Here is a 17,252-nt window from a genome sequence, read left to right on the forward strand (position 1 = left end):
CACAGTATCTGGCATTCCAGGTGGGCGTGAGCTGCAAGACAGCCTAGCCATCTCTTCAGCCCTGATTATCTGCTCACTGTTGCATGTCAATGTCCTCAATACATTCAAGTTAGTATATTTCAGACAGGTTATATATAGACGGGCAAAAAACATTTAAACTTCACAAGTCAAAATTCTGTAGAATTTCCAAGTGTGCATTTAGCGTGTTGAAAAGAAAGATGGTCTGTAAAAAAAAGAAAAAAAAATGGATATGTGCACAATTATGTATTGAGGTAAGTAGGCATCTTAAGTTAGAGGTAATTAAAGGAGAAAATACTATAGATGAAGAAGAGTTTGGCAATAGTCATAGACTACTTAGTGTTGCTGTGAAGAATATCTGAATCTGTGAACTTTATGATACGGGACATTTATATGACTCAGCATTCTGGCAACCAGAAGGTCCAATCAACATGATGCTGACATTGTCCTAACAAAAGCTCTCACACACAGCATCATAGCATGGTTCCAGAAAAGAAACCAGCCATATGTAGAATGAGCATGTATGTACAAGTGATGTTAGTGAGGGAGCAGGGGAGGCATTCGTTCAGGGGATGGGACAAGGTCTTCTGTAACAACCTATGTTTGAGAGACTTCCCTGGAAAACAGGGAGTGGCTCCAGGGGGAAAGTGCATTACTCCAACTCAATAGGCAGAATTTCCTATGAGGAGCAATATCTTAGAGCCTCTGTGACTTCTCAGTACCGCCACGATGGGACAGAACTTCCAGCACAGGAACCTTTGGGGAGCCAGCCACAGCCAGACCACAACAGAGACAGACAAAAAGAGAAAACGAACTGGTAGAAAACACCAGAAGAATCACTCAGGCATGGGGAACATGGTGGTAAACACTGTGGTAGGGACAGAAAACTGTTAGAGAAATGGAGAGGACAGTGTGCCCACGACATGGAGAGGGGAGGTAGGAAGCAGAGAGCTGGGTAAGCCTGTCAAGGCCCAAGAAGATAGAGAACACACAGACTCGGGAGGAATCCGGGAAGCCAACTTGGAAAGTAGCTGGCAACTGCTATATGCAATGAGACAAAGAATCAGGCGTGACCCTGCAGTGCTGCATCAAGAAGTGAAAAGCATACTTCATGTTAGAGCACTTCAAAGGGAGGCTGAACCTGGGGAAGGGTTGAAAACATGGTTTAGAATAGGGTAAGGCTGATATGTCTTGGAGATATGGGACAAGAGAGGTCAACAAGTGAGTCAGTTGTTCTCCAGTATCTTTGTCGTTTTTCTTCCCCTATGCCTCACTTGGTCAGTTGTCAGCAGGAATTATGTTCTAATTAAAACTGTCACCTACTGTTACCAACCACAAAAGCATCCTGGGCCATGTCCCCAAGCATGACTCAGAAGTCCTCATTCCAGTTGCTTTATTGGTTGTATATTTGATGGCTTTGTAACTGAGGCTGATAATCCAGTTTTTTGCAAGTGAGTACACATGTGATATGCAATGAAAAAATTTGCTATAATATATGGGTGAACAAAGTTTGAAGAGTCACTGGCCTAGAGTCTGTGACCTCTTCTGTATCATTGTCCTTTTGCATGTTCCTCCCCCAGTCTCACCTAAGCATGAACTGGAGAATATAGCAGGTATCCACTCATCCAGCCCATTCCTCAAGCAGCACACACACAGAGTTCTTATCATGTTCAGGGTAACAGAAACAGAACTGAAGTAGACATGGTCTCCTCCCTCCTGAGCTCTTACTTAATAGCTGTGTAAACAGTGTGTTTGTTTTCTGTCATTCTGTAACATTTTAATACCTTATAGGAAGTCTGGTATAAACATTATGTGTTTAAACCCTGGTTCTAATTGAGTCTGTTCTTCATCGAGCCTTGTGGCCAACCTCATTTTTGCTCCTAACTTCCAGCTAAAAGGGTAATTGTCCCCAGACAGTGGATAATGAACCAAGGAGAGAAGAAGGGGTAGGACACACACCACAACTGTCAAAGATGCAGTATGGATATCAAAGGGTGTTGAGAGAGAGAGAGAGAGAGAGAGAGAGAGAGAGAGAGAGAGAGAGAGAGAACAGCTGCAGCTGAACTGTGGGAGTGATGTTCGTGCTTCTGTGTATCTGCAGTGTGACCTCTAGTCCCCACATCCTCATTCTTCACTCCATCTTCAGTTACAAGGAAAGGAGGAGGTGCCAAACCAAACATGGATGCAGGCTAGAAAATGTGGCTATTGGATAAAAAGTCACTTATACTTATTGGAAAAGTGCTATTCAGCTGGTGAGATGACTCAGCAGCTAAACTGTGCCTGTCACAAACCTGACAACTTGAGTTCAGGACCCAGGACCCATATGGTAGAAAGACAGAACCAATTCCTGAGAGTTGTCTCTGGACCATAACACGTGTGTGTGTGTGTGTGTGTGTGTGTGTGTGTGTGTGTGTGTGTGTGTGTTGCAGGCAGATGCTCATAAATGCATGCATGCACTAAAAAATAAATATTTTTAAATGCACTGTAAATATTAGAGACACCGAATGCATCTTATACAAAGATATGCTTGAATTCATTCATCCATTTCACCAAAAACAAAAAACAAAAACCAAAACAAAAAAACAAAAAAACAAAACAAAACAAAAAAAACACAAAGACTCTTGGTGGGGCTGGAGAAATGGCTTGGCTTGATGGTTAAGAGCACTGTCTGTTATTCCAGAGGACCAATATTCAATTCCCAGCACCTACATCCTGGCACATAACCATCTATAGCTCCAGTTCCACAGGAACAAGTGCTCTCTTCTGGCCTCCATGAGCAGCAGACACGTGCTTGGTGCACAGGTATGCATGCAGGCAAAACATTCATGTACAGAAAATAAACTTTCAAAAGACCACTCAAACCATATTTGTAGCGTTATAATATAAAGGAACTATAACATTGTCTCTATGTTATATCAAATATATAAATATAAAAATAGAACTGCCTTTAGCATCTTGCAACATAAGAAATCAATTCTATAAAACTCTTATGCATTAAAAACTGAAGTTGTTTCATAATCCCTTTCGTTAAAATTCATGTTTCGACCTCACACTTACTTGGAGGCTGTTTGGAAGTTGTCAGACTTTCACAGTGAGCGAGGCTAACAGGAAGCCTGAAGCGTTCACACACTGCCGTGCTACCCAACCCATGTAAGCACGCCATGCACGCTTATCGTCAGGAGAAACCTGACATAATCATCACCCACCCGGGATCATACTCTGCTGTCAAGAAACCGTTCCCTAGATTACACTTTTACTGGGAACATCTAATTATTTCAGTCACTCCAAAGTCTCTAGAGCCACAGAGAAGCAGGCCAGGGGACAATAAGATGTGTGTGACACAGTGCCAGCTCACACCAAGTCCTACATCCTTCGTGAGAAACTGATCGGGTATTGCATGCTCTCAGGTTCACTTTAGAATGTCAGGGAGCAGGGAGAAAGGGAGACCCTGTCTGGATTGGATGCAAGTGACTAATATATTACCTTTTGTAACTAATAAAATTTCAGAGGCCAGCAGCAAATTTCTGATTTGCTTTTCCTCCAGTAAAATGTCTGCTTTGAATTATGCAGAAAGAATTCTTCTTGCCAACTTGTTTCAATTTCCCACACAAAACCATCACAGAACACTGTCAGGGGCTTCCTATAGTGGCTCATTTCAGGATTCCTCAGGCATCGTAGAAACACAGGAACACACACACACACACACACACACACACACACACACACACACGCACACACACACACACTTTCCCCTTTCCTTGCAGAAAAGAGAGGAAAACGTGTTGTTGAGGCTTTTGTGTGGTGCTTTCCCTTTCCAAAGGCTGTGATGAGTATTACTCATCAGATTGAGAAAAGAAACTCAGCCTTGCCAGCGCTTCATTTTATGAATGCAGGCCCGCCCTGGGCAGAGGTAGAGAGGCCATCGCAGTGTGATGTGATTTAAGAGGTGCTGGATATTCTGCCTGTCCAAAAATAGCCCCCACACCCGCCTGGCGAGTTCAGGCAAACTGTCCATAAAACCCTGCTTTAAATGAAATGAACCTGCAGTTCTGGAATGTTAGCCCATTACATCCACTATGCTTTCGGCATGTACTTATGTATCGGGAGGAAAGCTAGATCTCTCACGGGGATATGCATGTGCCCCAGTGCTGTGAGAAGAGTTAGCAAGACCGAGGGTTAAGGTAAAGCTGCAAGCCAACGGGAGCAGTGTCAGCACATTGCCATGGTGGGAGTGTGTTAAAGCTTAACTCACTGTCCCCCATGGTCATTCACTCAGTAATTTTTTAAAACCGTGTTTTCTGAACCAAATGGCCAATGATCTTGAATGGGATCATCAAGAATACAATAATAATGACTGGAGAGGTGGCTCAGTGGTTAAGCACATTGGCTGCTCTTCCAGAGGACCCAGGTGTAATTCCCAAAACCCACATGGCAGCCCACAACTGTCTGTGACTCATATTCCAGGGGATCTGACACCTTCACACAGACCATACATGTAGTGGAATCACCACTATTCGTAAAAAAAAAAATAAACAAAATTTTAAAACAGGATGCAATGATGATAACTCACATTTGAAAGATTTTTTTTCCTAGACTACAAATTTCTTTCCAACATAAATCATATTTTGATCCCAACGGTAGCTGGTAAAGTGACCTTAGGTGCCACTGTCTTGGAGCAGAACCACCAGAAGCACCCAGGTGCTTACCTGTTACTACAACTGACAATGGCAGAACTTCATGCTAGAGCTTGATCCAAAGCCAGTGCTCACTCTGACACCTCAAATTCTCCAGCACACACCCCCTGCAGGCAAGAAGTTGATAGGTAACTTTAATCTATTTAAATTTGTTCATCCAGTTATGTCCACCTGCTACCTATGGGCTGTGTGAATCCCAGGACTGCTGTGAATACAGAACACATTTGTACAAGACAGTGTCAGGTCACTGTGTCAAAAAGTTGGATATCTCTGAAAAGAGTAAGCTGTAGGAGTCTTTTCCAGTAGAGCTAGAAAAGCGTTTCCTCTCATTGTGAAGTTGCATGTGGTGCTGGAGAGATGGGTCAGCCGTTAAAAGCATTAGTGCTCTTCCAGGGTCCCCAAGTTCAATTCTCGGTACAGACTCAGCATTTAATGAGCATCCATTCATTCCAGTTCCTGGTGATCTGATGCCCTTTCCTGGATTCCACTGGTACTACATACATGTGGTGTACAGACATACAATCAGGCAAGCATTCATTACATGTAAAATAAAAAAAAAAAAAACTTCTGAAGTTCTGAAACTAGGTATTGGGAATGGTTGGTTGTAAAATTGTTTAAATGCAAATGGAAATTTTTATTTTTAGCCATAGCATAAAGGAAAAGGTTAAAGGGTTTTTTTTCTTGTTTTCTTTGTAACCGTTAAAGAAAAATGCCAAACACAGCTGGCCTCAGAAACATGGGTTAGGTTTTACTATCTATCATTGATGTGATTCCTCAAAAAGGTCAGGGGGGATCTCTTGCATAGAATACTGATCACTATGAGTAAAGTTATAAAACATAACAGTAAGCCAAAATAAACAGGGGAAAGAAAACTGCAAATTGCCAGACATTAACTTTAGATATCTCTAGAATCACTTGAAACTTGGGGTACTGAGAAGAGAAAAGGTGTGGTTTGTCTTGACTGGATATTATGACATGACTGTGAGGTCCAGGGCCCCGCCCAAAACATAGCCAAGCACATCACTTACGTCATCACGCTGAGGTTCCAAACAGTTTGTGTTTATTTCACTCTTTATTTGTTTGCTTGTTTCGGGGGAAGGGTCTCACTATAGTCCTGACTGCTCTGGAACTCACTGTGTAGACTCATCGTGAACGAATAGAAATCTCAGGCCCCTGGGTGTTAAAAGAATGTGCTACCTACCCGATCCGTATTTTTCTTTTTTTTTTTTTCAAAAAAAAATGTAATACTAAGACAGTTATAAGACAGTTTAATACTAAGAAGATGCACAGAATTTGATAGATGACATTTATCCATAAATTGTTTGTCTCCCAGCACTCACACGATAATTACACGAGTAAATACGACATCAGTGAATATACTAACAAAATGGAAGTTGTTTCAAAAGGCCACTGTGCCCTAAACATCATGGGCGGCATACAGTAATGTCATTTCCACAAGAAGTAGTGAGCCATAGTTCTCACCTTGTTGGACAAAGATACAGTCACGAGCACAGTGCTTCCAGTTCAAAGACATACCCGGACTCGTGTGTGGTTTACGTTGTAAGGGTTACACTGTCACCACTGGAGCCAAGAACTTCAGAGGTTTAACACTGCTACCTCCAAGCCTTTAACGGGACAAGCATTAAGCAAACAGAGGAGCTTCAGAAAGGTGCAATGGAGGGGAGGGGGAGCACAGAGGTCAAGAGGAAAGGCATAAAAGCAGTGACTTATAGCAGCTCCAGCTTGTCCTTGGAACTCCAGAAAGGGGAGAGAGAGAGAGAGAGAGAGAGAGAGAGAGAGAGAGAGAGAGAGAGAGAGAGAGAGAGAACAAGCTCACCCCAGGAATACTCACTTGCTGAACTAGAACTAGTGAAGCAGTACATCTTACTACCCTAGTCTTCCTGCAAGGCTGACTTGGGAAAGAGAGCAGGAGTGACTACATGTCAGTTGGCCTTTGGCTCAGGGTGCCCTTTAATAGGGCATGAGGTTGCTAAGTGTCTCTGTGAGATGTTATTGCTACTTCTTCAATCCAGCATGCATTTTATTGGTTGCGTGCCATGTGTCGATCACCAAGCTAGCACCAGCCTTCAAGTTCCTTACAATCTAATGAGAAATGGATGAAAATGAGTGAGCTTTTTACCACTTGATAACCAAGAAGTTGTTAGCGACACAGTGAACGCACAGAGTGATGCCCGTACCTTTCTGAAGCTTTGACAGAAGGGTTTAAGAAAATGTGTTGAAAACAGAGTGGGCAACTTATGAAATAATGCTAGAAAGGAATTTTTACCAAGCAAGCAAACAGGACAAGGTGTTTTAAACAGAGGGCTTTCCTGGCATTGAAGGAGGGCAAGTGGAAAGCATGTCCCGTGGAAACCCAGCAGGTAGAGCCAGGCTGGGTTATAAAGGAGCTCTACTGTACTCTGCTAATTGATGTGGTGCACACTGTTTAGGCCTGAGAAGCGCAGAGGATCTAGGAGCATGGGGGCTCTGTCCGGGCAGAGACACTGGACGGAGGTGCAAGATTCTGTGGGAGGTTGGGAGGGGAGCACCATTAACAGTGATTAAGTGCTATATAGTATTTTGGTTGCGTGTGTACGCTGTAAACTTTTAATATAATAGCAATATATTTTAGTTATAGAAATTATAGATAATTTGGAAAATATGATAAAACCATAGGCCATGAACTGAGTGGTGCTTAAATATATCTGTGGAATATTCTATCACTTGGAGCCCTGTATCTCTTTTTAAAAGATGGAAATTATATGTTTTCTATTTTCTCCACACATTATGATGTTAGTGTTGTCTAAATCCATCTTTGGGATGCGTGATGGAAAGTTTGCTTCTATTTGGGAATATAGTTAACTCCTCTCATCTCTGCTAAATTTATACTGTTTACCAACACTTATAATTGTTTCCTTGTGAGAGTTTTCGTAAACTGGAAATTCCAGGTCAAAGTCTTTCTACAAATCATTCCAATGTCTTGACACATATTATCAAAATGTATCAGAGCCAATTCACATTCTTTCTAACAATTCCAATGTAACCTCGCCTTCTTCAACACTAAACTTCTAATCCTCAACTTGATAAGCAAGCTATCATACGGTTGGATGTGTGATCACATTTTCACTGGCCATGTCTTTTAAGTATGGAATTATTAGAGTGTGATTTTGTTCACAGATTCTCTGAGATAATGGGAGGCCCCACCAACCATTGGCATTCAGGATGGGCAATATTGGCTTTAAGTAATTTCAAAGCAGGTTTCAGGTGCTATGAAAAATACAAAAAGGATATCCAGCCCAGTGCAGCCTCACAGCATACCTCAAGAGGAGCAGATGCACAGAACTACTAGAATTTCAGCTGCAGGAGTGGACACGAGAGAAATACAAGTGAGGCCTACATCAACAGGACTAGGGACAGCAATCTCAGGGTCTTGGGAGTGTGGGAAGGCTGGCATGCCCTTTGGTGTGAGCTTCTCTGTGCCAGCAGCTCTGATGTGGCATTCTTCAACATCATCTGGAGGACCTGTTAAAGATACGGATTCCAGTCCAGCCCCCAGGGATGGGTACTACCTGGGCTCCCACTGTGCACAGAGCTTCTTTTGTCTCCAAGTTCACTGAGTTGGGGATGCTTCTGAATACATGGGTGATCTGAAAAAGTCCAACTTGAGACAGATGGCTCTTTTGGGTCATGTTGACGTTACCAAGAGCATCCCCATGTTGGCAGCTGGATTGGTTAAAGGGAACATGGCCAGGGCTGCATGTAAGGATAGCTCAGCCGCTGGATAAGGGCCCTGGAGTGTCCTCTGGAGAACCCCTGTTAACCTCGGGCTAACTGGGAAAGCCAAGTGGCGAGACATGCATCTCATTTGATGCATCCATCTATTGTTGACTAACCATCTCCACTTACAGCTTTGAATTTTTATCAGTGGAAAAATAAGAGAGACGGGTTAATGATTTCCTGGCGTTTACTACTTAATTGTGAACAAGTGGTAATGGAAAAGATAAATGCTATGGAGAAAAATGGAGCAAGAGTGGGACATGGAGGGAGTTTAACTTAGTAGAGTGGGCAGTGAGGGCAAAGTTGGGATGGTGATGTTTGGAATCTAAGGGAGGACATGGATCTGCGTGGTGATCAAGGAAAGGAGTGGCCCAAACAGGAGAGGTGACAACTGTGAGGGCCTGAGATCTGAACACCAAAAACGAAGTGCACCTGGGAAAGGGTCCTGAGGAAGAAAAGCCCTGGGAACCCACCTGGAGCCGTGAACAGGTCTTGGAAGGAAACCTTGGTCAGACATAGACATGCTGGTTTCAGTCTAGCTATTTAATAAGATTTTGCTCTTTAAAAAAAATTCTGCTGTAATTCAGCCCAAGAATGGTGTGTGTGTGTGTGTGTGCGCGTGTGTGTGTGTGTGTGAGAGAGAGAGAGAGACAGAGACAGAGACAGATACAGAGAGACAGAGACAGAGAGAAAGATGAAAAGATTGGTCAGTAGTTAAAATCAACTAATTGATTGTCCTGGTTGGTTTTGTTAAATTAACAAAGCTGAAGTGATCTTAGAAGAGGACTCTCAGTTGAGAAGCGCCTGTGTCAGATCGCCTGTAATCAAATCTGTGCAATTTTTTCATTAATGGTTGAGGGGTATGAGACCAGCCTACTGTGGGCAGTGCCACACCTAGGCCTGTGGTTCTGCGTTATATAAGAAAGCTGGTGGGTCAATCCATGAAGAGCAAGCCAATTCTTCTGTCTCAGTGTCTGCCTTGACTTCTGATGGTGACAGACTGTGGTCTTTGAACTGAAGCATAAACAGGCCCTCCCCCCCCCAAGCTGGTTTTCTTTTCGTGGCACTTTGTCACAATAAAAGAAATCATGCCTAAGACACTGCTCTTACAGAGGATACAGGTCTGGTCTCCAGCACCCACCAAAAGCAGCTCGCACCTGCTTGTGACTCAAGTTTCAGGGAATTCAACACCTCTTCTGGCCTCCATGGGCATCCGAATGCATGGGATCCACATGAACTCACATAGACACACACATATATAAATAATAAATAAATGATGAATATTAAATACATATACCTCATGCCAACAAGATGCCATGATGATAACACACACCTGCATACCTAAAGAAAAGAGCTTGCCTTTCCATTCTGTACACCGTTGTATTAGACCCTACTGTTGTACATTTTATATGGTTACAAAATACTCTGTAATAGACAGAAGGCTTTTCTCTTCTTTACATTAGAGTAAGTCCCACAAATGTTTCTCCAGGAGGCACGTGCTTTTTGACATGGACCGTATCTGTTAGATGTTCAAAATACACATCTCTCTGGGGAGATTCATTACAGTTCAAATTATACATGTCTGTTAAAGCAAGCATCAGTTCTACCTTCCACATATTTGTTATTGCTGCTCTCTGAAACTTCCTTCCAGCCCCAAAGAGGTCTTAATCCCTGTCAAATGTTATTACGTTACTAGCTTTTATATAGTCTTGAAAGGGATTGTTTATTTAGCTTCAGTGAGTCCTTGTTACTGCCAGATATCATTTCATTTCAGCGCAGATGTAAAGGGTCCAATGACTGGAATTACTTCACAGCCCTGACACTGTGGAGAGACGGATACCAGTTTAATTATGGACAGCTGAAAATAATCTGGGCGTCACCTGCTCTGGGCATTTATCATCATTATGAACTTCTCACCAGGCTGTGGCCCCAACGCTTCATAACGTCCCATTTGTGTTGGGCAGACATTATGATCTATACACAACCTGCCTTGTCTGTCGCCTTTGGATTTATGGATAGACAATTTAATATTGCTTGATTATTTTCCTTTCCTCTTCGTGGAGTGAGGAAATGTGTTTCAGTCATTCCTGTTCTTTCTCCTTTCCTCTTTTCCTGTCTCTATGGCTTGCTCCACTGCTGCCTTTGTCCTTCCAGCTGCTTTTCCAATTATGCTCCATTGGAAATTATTCATTACTTAAAGAATGTGACCTGGGCAGGCTGGACAAATGAAGGGACTAGCAACGCGAAGACTGAAATGCAGTCAGCACTCAATAAATGCAGTGGAAATTAAGGAAGAGAGCAGAAGGAACCAGAAGGAGGCTCTGAAGCTACAGAGTATTTGCCATAGACTGTTTCTATCTGGCCTTGTAGACGTCATAAAGAAAAGCAGTATTTTTACATCTAAAGTCCTCTATCCACTGCTCTATAAATGTGTATATATGTGCCATTCTCAAAATGGACCTTGATTTTTCCCAGTGTTGAATGAATTTAATGGTCAGGATCCAGCCAGCTAGAATACACCTCATAGCTGGATAGCTATTCCCCTGTTCTCTTCTCTCCTGAAATCCTTTTGGGAGCCTTCATACACCATATTTAGATACCACTGAGAGCTAACTGCAGCTGGGGGTTAGGATTAAAGTATCCCTTGCCATGACTAGTCTTTATTGGTGGTCATGGTTTCAATCTCAGCATTGTCACGAGAACAGTGATATTCATTTTCTCTTTCTGAAGATCTTCCTCAATAAAGAATAATCCCCAGACCCCACAGATACCATTCTGGAAATGTCTGAAGAAGAAGCATCCTATAATTCACAGGAAAAAAATTCCATAACAAGAAATTACTGTCTTAAAATATCAATAGTGTCACTGGTGAGAAACCTGGAGATAGATTTTTTTTTAATTTTTACTCTGAAGCTTGAAGAGGTTAAGTAACTTGCTCAAAGCTATTTGATGATAATCTCCTAACCTTTGAGCCACATTTCAGGTAAGTTGTTAAATGGCTGCAGCAATAGATTGATCATGTCTGGCACCAAAGAAGCCACAGTTCCCAGCAGGAACCTTTTCATAGGAGCACACCTCAATGTTAAGTGGCTCTTGTCAATTGTTTACAGGTTACCTGCTCTGACATCCCTTTCATCAAGTATATAGAATCAGGCCCAGGGAGAGCAACATTTGACTCTAAACACTGACATTTTTGTGCATGTATGGACACACACTAAAACAAATAATTTCTCTGATTTTTTAAAATGTTATTATCAGATATATAACAAATATAATATAAAGGCAGTTCAGTAAGTAAATAGTCACACTCTGCCTATAATACTCTTTGAAATGCAAAATAGAGTTACAGTTTACAATGAATGAGTTATACATAATTAATCCAATGGATACTTAACTGATAGAAAAGGACTTTGCTATCTCATCCAGAACTTTTCTCCTGTGTGGCCTGTTCTGGGGCCCCTGTAACTTTAGACAGGGAAAGAGGTGTTCCAAGGACCCCCAAACATTGAGACTGGCTTCACTCTCTCTGCTAGCCTTGGGTATGGGGGGTCTCTTAATGTTTGAGAGAAGAGTCACCTCCTACACTTAACCCATCACAGCCATGTCCAAGACTCACTGCCAGGAAGGTTTTCCTGCATTCTATGCTGAAGCCCTCGGTCTCAGAACACAGCCAATCACCGACATAAATAAACTAAATGCAAAGTGAGCTGTCTCTCTCTGATTTTCCCAAGTGTTAGAATGCAAAAAGCATCAGGTATCGAGAAAGCACATCGGAAGGGAGAAAGGTAACAGAAAGAAAGCAGAAGCAAGCAGACAGCCTCTGATTTTTGTTTTACAGCAGTTTATCCTGTTTCTCTTCATAAAGCAATAGATTCCCCCAAGGGTCCAGAAATAAAGATCTCAGCCTAGGCATCACAGCTTTTCATTGCTGCCCCCTTCTGCACACTGTGACCCTGAGCACACACTGTCACTGGCATAGATGTGCAGACACTGCTAGCATTGATGGCAAGTGCTGAAGAAGGGCTGAACAGTTGTCATTTCTGAGTATAAATACAAAGACCCAAAAGATTACACAAGCACAAATTAAACAGAGATAAACTTTCCCCACATTCTCATCATAGAACACCCTGACCAAAATATGTGACCACTTATGTGCTACTTTTAGCCAATGAAAAATAAAATCAGAAATTTCAATTACTTTGGCTTGCTAGAACATTTAATCATTGGCCATTTTAGGCAGAGGCTATATCTTCCAGTACAGATAAAGGACATTCCAATTTTTATACCCATCTCCAAATAAAACTATCACTATCGATATACACAAAGATAGAAAGCTGAATAACACTAGTGTTGGTAATGGTTGTTCATCAATCGTGACCCATGAAATTTTAGTAGGAGCAAAAACACGATTAACACACAGACACTTAATGTGAAAAAATATGTTCTGTATGTCCACCTAGTTAAATGACCAAACACACATAAAAGAAAAAAAACTACTATATGTTTATATGTATGTATATGTGCATGTGGCATGTTGATTGGTTCACAGTTTTCTCTAGAAATAGGTCTGGTGCAAGAGATGGGGAAATGCTCTCCTTTTCACTGTACAGCCTCCTCTACTGTTGAGATGTTTTTTCATGGAAATGGATAATACTCTTCCTCATTTGAATCATACACTGAGAAGATAATTTACCCAAAAGAAGGTGACAGTAAAAATTATGCACACATTAAATCCTCTGTATCCAAAAGCCTGCTCACTCAGCTCTGTGCTAGTCTGGGCCACATCTATCTCTAGTCAGAGATTCTGTTCTTGTATGCCAGATTATCCAACCAATCCTAAACCATCTATCCAAAGAAATTAGGCTAAATATGAAGTCATGTTTTTAAATTGCCACAGTTACAACAAAATCCCATAGGCTCCAAGGGAAAACTTCCAAACCAAAGGACCTTTCCCTGCAGGGGAACCCATAATTATTACAGTTTCTGAAAGACATGGCTTCCCCTGGCTTTCTACACCCTAGCCATTCCTTGCCCTCTCCTCTACAACTTGCATTAAAATTCCACAGGCAAGAGAGATATGGATCTAAAATCTATATACATCCTCAGAACTCACTTGAGAGCAAATGCTCATGTTCTGCAGTGAACAAGCTGCCCCACGTGTTAAACACACTGGGGAAATCAGGCAGAAACCTCATGGCTTTCTAGTCATCCATCCACCCATCCATCCATCTATCCATCCATCCATCCATCCATCCATCCATCCATCCACCCACCCATCCATCCGTCCATCCATCCATCCGTCCATCCATCCATCCATCCAGTTCCCATGGGAATGTGCATACCAATTCTAAGCACTGGTGGGGCAGATATCTGTGCTTAATATGTGAGATGGTGCCACAAAGGGGAGGAGTGTCTAGGGGGAGCACTAGTATCTGTGGATGGACCTGGCTGATCCCCAGACAAGAGAAAGGTTTGGTTGCTTTGTTTTTGTGTGTGTTGTCTCAAACAGTAAACGGTAAGTATGATGGAGTCGCTGTGCACTGTGATGCAGAGGCAGATGCTGTTCTTGCTTAGCGTGCCCAGAATAACAAGACATCCTAAGAGAAAGGGCATCCACTTCCAAAGCATTCTTCACGCAATGAGCATGTCCCACCTCTACTGTGACGTTTGACATCCTTCTACAGTAGCCTTTCTCAGAATAGGTCACATTCAGTTATTCTACTCCAAGTCGTCTTATGTGGGCAGATTCTTCCTCCTGCAGCCCTGAGTGGAGCTTCCTGAGACTACAAGACCTTGCCCCATCTCAGTTACCACCACCATAATGAGTCTCTTTCTCCCCTCTGGTTCACCTTGGGTTTCTCACTCAAGTCAGGCACTTTTATTTGATACTTTAACTTGATGAGGACTTAGGTTTACACCCATGAACGATTATTTTTCTTACCAGTTTGGAAAGTTTAGATCTTTGTCTAGTTGCTGCCAGCTTCTTTCCGATGGTCCATCAAGTTTTTCAATACTCATAGCCCTTGTTATTTTGCTCTTACATACATTCTCATAAAGGCAGTGGGGCACCCAGACGAATGTACACACACACATTCCCAGATGTATGTCCGCATATTGACTTTAACTCCAGGACAAATGATCTTTGGAATCCTGAAAGCTAGAAGCTTGATTATTTTTCCTTAATTACCACACACAAGGCAGAAATGAAACCTTTCCAATATGTTCTATAAAAAGAGAGCCATCTCTTAACCCCAACCGCCTTTGCAGTTTTTAATTCCCTAAAAGGAATCTTTCATTCAAACGCCTTCTGAGGATTCTTCATCTGAAACCAAACCTGGCTTCTGACTTTATGTCTGTGAGTAATGGTGAGGAAAACAAGAACTGCTGGTGGAAACTCACTTGGAAAGACCTTTTTTGCTGCTTTCCTGGGGATGGCCCACAGGCCACAAGCAAGGGTTCAGTCTCAAGTTTTAAGTTGGCACAGATTTGTTTTCTCTAATTTCCTTAATTATCCCAAGATCATTCCAAACAGCCATACTTGGAGTCACGTCACTTGAGAGAAGCCCTAGAAGACAGGTGTGTCCAGGCTTCTCCATCACTGATGCAGCCACTGGTAGGCAGAGCTGTCTGTGGGAATGTCTGAGTGGTTTCCATATGGGCCATCAGGGCCAGCCTGGAGGATGCATTCCACAGGCTGCATCGCCTTCTATTCTACCTGCTTTGCATCCACAGCTCATGGAGTACTAGGTGTCCCAGTGTCCTCTCCCATCATCTCTCCACATCAAGAGTAAGGTATCACTGCTGCTTTGATGCCACAACAGGTTTTATTGAACCCCAGGGCTCTAGAGTTTTCAGATATGCAAACTAACTTTTACAGCCTACAAAATACTTCTCTCTGGTAACTTTTGGTTGTGCTTCTAGTACATTTGAACCCTGTGGGGTAATGGCCATGAAGTCCTGGAGACAAGAAGCTATAGAGCAGGAACAGTCACATCCCATAGAGTACCATGACACTAGGCAGATTTACCCAAACCTTTCTGGGCACAATGAGAATTCTATCGTCACAGATCACCAGTGAAAGACTATCTGTGCTGAAAGGGACCAGATATAGATCTCTCCTGAGAGACACATCCAAAGCATAGCCAATACAGAGGTCAATGCTAGCAGCAAACCACTGAACTGAGAACAGGACCCCTTGCGGGAATTAGAAGAAGGATTGAAAGAGTTGAAGGAGCTTACAACCCCATAAGAACAACCATTCCAACCAACCAGAGCTTCCAGGGACTAAACCACTACTGAAAGCCTATACATGGACTGACCCAGGGCTCCAACTGCATATGTAGCAGAGAATAGCCTTGTTGGGGCACCAGTGGAAGGGGAAGCCCTTGGTCCTGCCAAGGTTGGACCCCCAGTGCAGGGGAATATGGGGGCAGTAAGGGGGACGTATAGGGGGAATACTCATATGGGGGGAGGGAGGGGAAGGAATGGGGCTTATGGACAGGAAACCAGGAAGGGGAATAGCATTTGAAATGTAAGTAAAGAAATATATCTAATCAAAATTTTAAAAACAAAGAAAGAAAGACTATGCTGCCACTCTAGGTAGCACTCTAGCACCAACTCCTTCCAATACTGGCACAATCTTTTTACTCCATAGGAAAGTTTCATACCAGGCTACTATGAGCCTTTAAACCCCAGATTTGAATATATGGGACCAGATGTCACAAAGCAGCCTGGTTGGCAGCACACTATTCAGCCACTATTGAAAAATGACATTTCAAACCAAATATTGACACCCACCCTTGGTATTGGGTCCAGCTTCATTTTATAGTAAGTTCCAGGGCAGCAATCTCCTTAGGATCCCAGAACATCCTGGATCCGGTCATTGATAAACAGTATCTGTAGGTGTCCTGTCCATTTTCTTGAATCACAGCCATTGTGCCCTTTCCATATTGTGAGCCAGCAGGACAGAGCCCACCATGAGAGACAAACACTGTGCTTCTGGGGAGTACTCAGTGCTCTCTCTCTCTCTCTGACACACACACACACACACACACACACACACACACATACACACACATGCTCACACACACACACCTCTCTCTGACACATACACACACATGCTCACACACACACACACATGCTCACACACACACATGCACACACACACACACACACACACGCTCACACATGCATAAATGCATGCACACATGCACACAGCTCTTGGGTTTCTGGTTTGTTCCTTTGGCATTTGGAAAGGGAAGCTTTAAAGACATCCTCTTCCTGGGTTTCTCATTGTGCAATGCAGAGCAGGAACCTCTACAGTCTCTACAAGGTCCAATTACATTTTTGGCACATGAAGATCCACAGGGCCTTCTCCAGCTCAAAGCAAAATATGCACCTCCCTTTCTTTAAGCTATTTGGCAAAGGGGAAAGTCAAAGAGGCTGGACTGGTCATGGAAACCCTGACCCAAGAGCTAATGTGAGCTTCAGACAAGACACAGCTCCAGAGAAGCAGTGCACACGGTCATTGTCTGAGACTGAGGGCCTGAAATTGACACCATATGTACCAGAGGAGTGATTGCTCCAAGGGGTGGGGAGAGAAAAGCCATATGTCAGAACATTGTAGCAACACCTAATTCATCCTGAGGTTATAAATAAATATGATGCTCCTTAAAAAAAAAAACCAAAAGTTGAAAAATCTTTAACTAGATTGCTTCTGTGACAATATTTCAGGCAGAAGCGGACTTTATTAGGAAGATAACA

At 42.7% G+C, this 17,252-nt stretch overlaps 1 protein-coding gene across 5 annotated transcripts in view; it reads left to right on the plus strand.

Moving 5' to 3' along the window:
- Window positions 1–17,252, plus strand: part of Spag17 (sperm associated antigen 17) — a 244,918-nt gene that overhangs the window by 58,796 nt on the left and 168,870 nt on the right.

This window comes from Rattus norvegicus, chromosome 2 (assembly GCF_021556685.1).
Source record: "Rattus norvegicus strain SHRSP/BbbUtx chromosome 2, alternate assembly SHRSP_T2T, whole genome shotgun sequence".
NCBI classification, from domain to species: Eukaryota; Metazoa; Chordata; class Mammalia; order Rodentia; family Muridae; genus Rattus; species Rattus norvegicus.